Source organism: Rissa tridactyla, chromosome 4, assembly GCF_028500815.1.
Source record: "Rissa tridactyla isolate bRisTri1 chromosome 4, bRisTri1.patW.cur.20221130, whole genome shotgun sequence".
Lineage (NCBI taxonomy): Eukaryota > Metazoa > Chordata > Aves > Charadriiformes > Laridae > Rissa > Rissa tridactyla.
The window spans coordinates 29,968,804-29,974,803 of record NC_071469.1 but is presented as its reverse complement, the minus strand read 5'-3'; positions in this window follow the sequence as shown (position 1 = coordinate 29,974,803).

Sequence of the window (6,000 nt, the reverse complement as noted above, 5' to 3'; positions counted from 1 at the left end):
ACACATTAATCAATGTTTGTAATATCTTCAAATGTTGACATTTTCTTTATTTTCTATTCACTGTCCACCTAGATCATTACTGGAAGCTGTAGTCTAACTACTTCTTTCAGCTGGGTGTTGAACCAGTGAGACAGCTCAGGAGTCTCCTCTGACTTTCTACCATCATTTGGTGACTAAAACAGAAGTTCCCAAAGCACTGTAACTAAGTGGCATTTGCAAGTGAAAACAGAACAGCAAATACAAAAGTACTGAACCATAAAAGCACCCAATCTGCTATTTTAGGTGTCTATTATCCCAGTCTTTTGCTAATCTTACAGTCCTGTAACTTCATTTAACTCAAAAGGATTCCTTAGGTGAAAATGGTGACAGTGCAAACAATCTAGCACTTGGTCTCTTGCAAATAGTTGTTTTTGTGAGCACTCAGCTAGGCAGAAAGCAGTAGAAACTACTCAGAAAACAACTACAGTTTTTCCTAATATCTCTACTCTTTCATGATTTTATTTAGCTTCACCTAAATTTACAGCTTTTGCTGTCCAAGCACAGGATTACCGCATTACAAAAATGGCAGGGCTACTGCCATTTTGCATAACTTGTAGGGAAAAATTAAATGTAAATTAAGCCTTTATATAATTAGCTTTTGTCCTAATCAAATTTACGTTGGTTTTTTCCTTCTGCAACAGCTTTTATTACATAAAATAACAGTGCAATAATAGACACACATTTAACAAAGTTTGTGATAGGTTTTAGCACATGTATTTACTCGGGAGAAAAAAAGAGAAGACTGATGCAACACAGAGGGCAACATTGTAAGCCCTAATGTTCTCTTGTTTAAGCATATAAAGTACTTCTACCTAGAAGCAGGTAAAGGAATTGATTTAGTAAGTATGTCACACACATTTTAAAGACTTAGACTGTTTCAACTCATAGCGGTAAAACAACGACAAAAAAATCCATCCCTTGAGCAGTTATTCCAGTGTGAAAGTGCTTTACAACATTCTACAACTTGAATCGAGGCAGAAAAAGCATTTCATTAAAAAAAGAAAACCAGTACAAGGTCACCACTTTTGAAGTTAGCATTTACTCCTTACTAAAGCAAAAACCGGGCCATTCAAGCATTAACAGATCCCCAATGACTATGTAGTACCCTTAGTTATTCAGCTAATCTTAATTAAAGTACTAGTGTGGCTCCCTAAATCTGAAACTTCATCCAAGCTTTCTCCTTTATCAAAGAATATTCACTAGCACTTTCTCCCAAAATATTTATGTCCAATTTGTGACTACACAACCAACAAACCAATCCTATACTGCAGGGCTGTAGTCTTTCAACCATTTCAGTAAACTACTATACCACCACAACAAAAAAATATTCAGATTAGGCCCAGAGACTAAAATGCCAATCTACCAGGACATTCAGCATCTACAAGTCAGAGTTCTCAAGATAACAGGCTTTAGCCTGTTAGGAAATAAGAACTCAAACTCATATAAACGTTTTCCAGCTCTTCCTGGAAAGAACAGTTTCACAACTTGTCCGATCACAAAAATAACTCTACTGTCTGTTTTGCCCAACACAAACTTGCAGAATTCTGCTGAAAATTTACCTGTACTGTGCTGCCCAACAAAGCTGACAACGTCTCCAAGGACTTTCCAGCTACAGCTCCCTCAGGTGCTCACACACCTGGAAATGCAAAGGGAATAATGAGTCACTGCATGGACCATGTGGCCCCAATTACTTGAACTGCTTGCAGGAAGAAAGGTAATCAAGGAGCAACCTACCAGTTACCCTGACCCATCTGTATGTGAGGCTTTGTGGGTTTTCAGTTACTTCTATCTTCTGCCATGAAAGAGTGTGGAGGCAACATAACATCCTTTACCTCCATTGCTTTTTTTGCCCATCTCTATTTCTAGCTTATAACCTGCTTAAAGCAGAACCTCTAGGCAGGCAAGAGGTCTGTAATCCTAGAGGCTTTTATTTGGTTTTTATGTGTTTTGTCCCATTTATTTCAAAAGCACCTTAATTCCTGTCGTTTCTGACTGGTGAGAACCCTAGATAATGGCAATTCCGACCTCCATTGGATGACTGATTTTTATTTAATTTAAAGAAAAGTCAGGTCAGGCTATGTTCCCAAAGCCATATGCTCAATATACAAAGAAATAGATGGGTTTGATTTTAATCGGCATTGCACTTCAAACACACTGTCACCTAATCCCATTTGAGGATGCAGTCACACTGAATAAGGGAGCCACACTGAAGGAAGAGCAATGCTGCACGGAAATCTGCTGTACTGCTTCAGGCCACAGTTGTGAGGTATTTTACAGTAGCACAAAAACTACAAAGAAGTTAAACTATCAGTACTTTAGAAAGCATGAAATTCTCTCCAAATTACTTACTTCCTGCTCGGGTTATAGGATAATGTCCAACACTGCCCTTATTTCCAGAAAATAACAAGTTGAGTGCTCTTTTCTGAGCTCCACAATAAAAAAATCAGAGTGAAGAGCAGAGCTGGGTTCTGCCAGTGCTGGGGTGAGTAATGGCAGCTTCAGCGTAAGAGCAGCACCCTACGCAGACCTTGCAGCTTTAAATGAAACCTTCTCTCAGGACCTGCTGGTACATTTAGGGGAGCCTGGATTCACCAGAAATGTACAGCTATCCCCCATTTCCTCACGCATTTGATGCTCATCGTGTCACCACACATGCAGCACTTGAAGCCTGGGCAGACTGTTTGGTGACCACACTCCAGGGACAAAATGGCCGCACCAGCACCTCACCAGTGAGGACCTCTGTGTCTGGACATGTCCTCCTAGGCTAAACAGAGGACCTGGCGTTTAGCTTCTGTCCTGGCACCACAATGGCTTTCCAACAGGAAGGGGCTGGGGCACGAGCGAGGGGGATGAAGGCGGGAGGGCGGGCGCTGAAGGTCCGGTGTCTCAGAGGCAGCGGCAGGCAAGGCTTTTGCTCTACAAAGGCACAAGTGAGGGGGGCGAAGGCCAGAGAGCAGACGCCAAAGGGCCGGAGTCTCAGAGGGCAGCGGCACACAGGGCTGTCGCTCCACGAAGGCCCGAGCTGGGAGACCAAATGGCAGCCACGACCGCAGCAAGCTGGTTGCAGCGACCACAGCATGATGCTGGTGAACAAAATCCTCTGACGGCTCCACTGCCTGCTCAAGCTGTCAGGCAGGCCGGTAGCAAATGGCAGGGCTTCTAAAATTCACAATCCTTTTATTTTTACTTTTTTTGTTAAAAACACACTAAGCCTTCAGTTGTCTGTCGCTGAATTTGCCCTTACTTGATGCAGCAAAATTCTTGCAATTGTCTTAAAATTTCCATTCACCATAAGCTTGCAGAAGGCTTGTGGTCTTCTCTTACAAATGAAGCTTTACTAGGGAACAACAACATACAAACAGCTTGATTTCAAACTGAGCTCTTGATGCAATACAGTAAACAGAAATGAGGTATTATACAAAGCAACTGTGTCTTACTGCCTGTTCCCATGGCGCTGTTGGCTCTTCACAGCTCACTCCCCCCAACAGATGCTCCATGCTGTAAGTCAAGCCTGAGCCTCTACATCTGCAGCCACAGCTCATGAAATTATCTAATTCAGTCGCACTTTTTGTGCAATAGCTGCTTGGGAAATGAAATTGAATCCTGCCCTCACTGAAGTCATCATTGGATGATGCTGTAGTAGAAGGTATTTTTACATTGCCTGGTTTTGGGTTTAGGATTTTTTTTTTATTACATCATTTTCTGTTTTGAATGATCCCTAAAGAAAAAAAAAACTATCTATTTCCCATCACCCCAGAACAGAGAGTCAACGTATTCTTACTACTAGTAATGAATCTGAAATTTCATTCAGTGATCACAAGTTACCACTATCACCTTGTTCATATCTATTTTTCCTTCAGTCAAAACCACATCTTTTTTTCACTGTTGAGACCACTCTCCCCTTTACTCCTATGGTATGGAATGAGTCTTGCCTTCACGCTACTCAGCACGCTGACCTTCAGTGCCTCCTCCCCCCAGAAAAATCTTCAACTCCGTTTGACACAGGAAGAACTTCGCAAGGTCACTAAAGTCCTCACATATATAAAACCTCCTGTCAAAATGAAGTCCTTGTGACCTGAGCCTTCCAATCTGACAACAGGCACTCTGAGATTTGTGAAACAGAGAGTCCCTTTCCCCAATTGCTGCACCTGAAGTATTGAGTGCAAAGAGAAAAGCATTGTTTTATCAAAAGCTGAGTCCACCAGAAGTACTGCCCTTATGCAATGTGCATGTACAATAAACACATTCCATGGTATATGATATTAGAGAGTTAGAAGTACTACCAGTACGGATTAGTGACCTGAATAAAGATAGGTCAGCTGGATCCAAGCTACATTTTCTTCTTGTAAAGGTTACAAGTGAATGTTGCCTTAACTACATCTGCATTGAGTTAAGGCAAAACTCCAAATTACTGAAAGAAGAAACAGAGGGCAATCATTCAGAATTGAAGTGGTTCCTGAAGAGCAGGATTGTCATAAAAACTGGGTCACGAGATCAACAAGTTGGTCAATGGCAGGGCTCAGTCTAAAAATTATAAAAAGATAGATGTACTAACAAAATACCCTATAATTCTAATTAAAGACCGGGCTGATTTTGCATACAAACAGAAATTTCAGCAGAAGGCCCAACTGGCAAAGCAAGGAGCTGTTAATGAATTAAAATGCAAAAAAGAAAACATACAAGAAGCAGAAACAAGGACAGGCAACAAAGGAGGAGTATGAAGCCATTGCTTTGGGATGGTATCAGGATAGACAGAGCCCAGCTGGAGCTCAAGCTGCTGAGGGGCATAAAGGGTAAAAGCAAAACGATTCTGTAAGCGTGCTAGTAGCAACCTGAGGTTCAAAGGAACTGTTAAACTGTTGTTGGATGGGGGAGACAACCTGCTGGCAGACAACACAGTGAAGGCTGAAATACTCAACGATTTTTTTGCCTCAGTCTTCAAAAAGTTTCCAGACCTTCAAACACATCTGCACAGTTTGAGAAAGGAGGAAATGCAAAAATAGGAGAGTTAATGACCAGAGAAAGTGGCTGTATTCCTGTCTACTGGGATAGATGGGACCCATGGAAGGATGATGAAAAAGCTGGGTGATGTGATTTTGAAGCCTCAGAACCTGTGATTCTGAGACATATGGACATATGTGATTCTGAGGACCATGGAAAAAGGCTAAATATTACAGTCATCTTTAAGAAGGGTGCAGAGGAAAGTCTGAGGAACTAAATGCTGGCCAGATGCAACTCAGTCCCTAGAAAGACCATGCAGCACACCTCCTTAGGATCCATTTCCAACAAATGAAGTACAAGACGGCAATGAGGAAAAGCGTGGATTTAAACAGGGCAGATCAGCCCTGACCAATCTGATTGCTTTCTCTAATGAAATGACTTGCTATGTGGACAAGGGGGGAGCAGTGAATATAACACACAACCCCCAGTGACTCCACGCATCAAAGCCATCACTGTAAAAACTTCCCCTGCAAATGAGTCACAAGTACCTTTCCTCAGCTGCAAAGATGCCTGTGGCTGCTCCAGCCTTCCAAGATCATTTGCTTCTCTTTCCTGACACTTGGACCTTCCCGCTCAGGTTTGCCTGTTTTAGCTGTTTCATGTCACGGGGGGCAGGTCCCTGCTGAGCATTGCGCAGAGCTGCCTAACTCATTTGTACAACACCTAGGACAGTGGTTAAGTGCGATGATCCTCTTCTTCTGTGAATTAATAATTCCTTGTATATTCCATGGCGGGGGCGGGGGGGGGTTACCCCAATTAGTAAATGAATCTGGATTTACCAGAAGTGTTCATTCAACACTAAAAATCCTAACTTAACAAGTTTTCTTCTGGACATTTTACACCTTCAAGATAATTGTTCTTCTTATATTAGCTACAGTCAGGTGAATGTTTTGGGCAGGTCTTTGTCCAGCCACACAGATACAACACATCTTCCTTCAGTCAATCACAATCTGTTTTTCT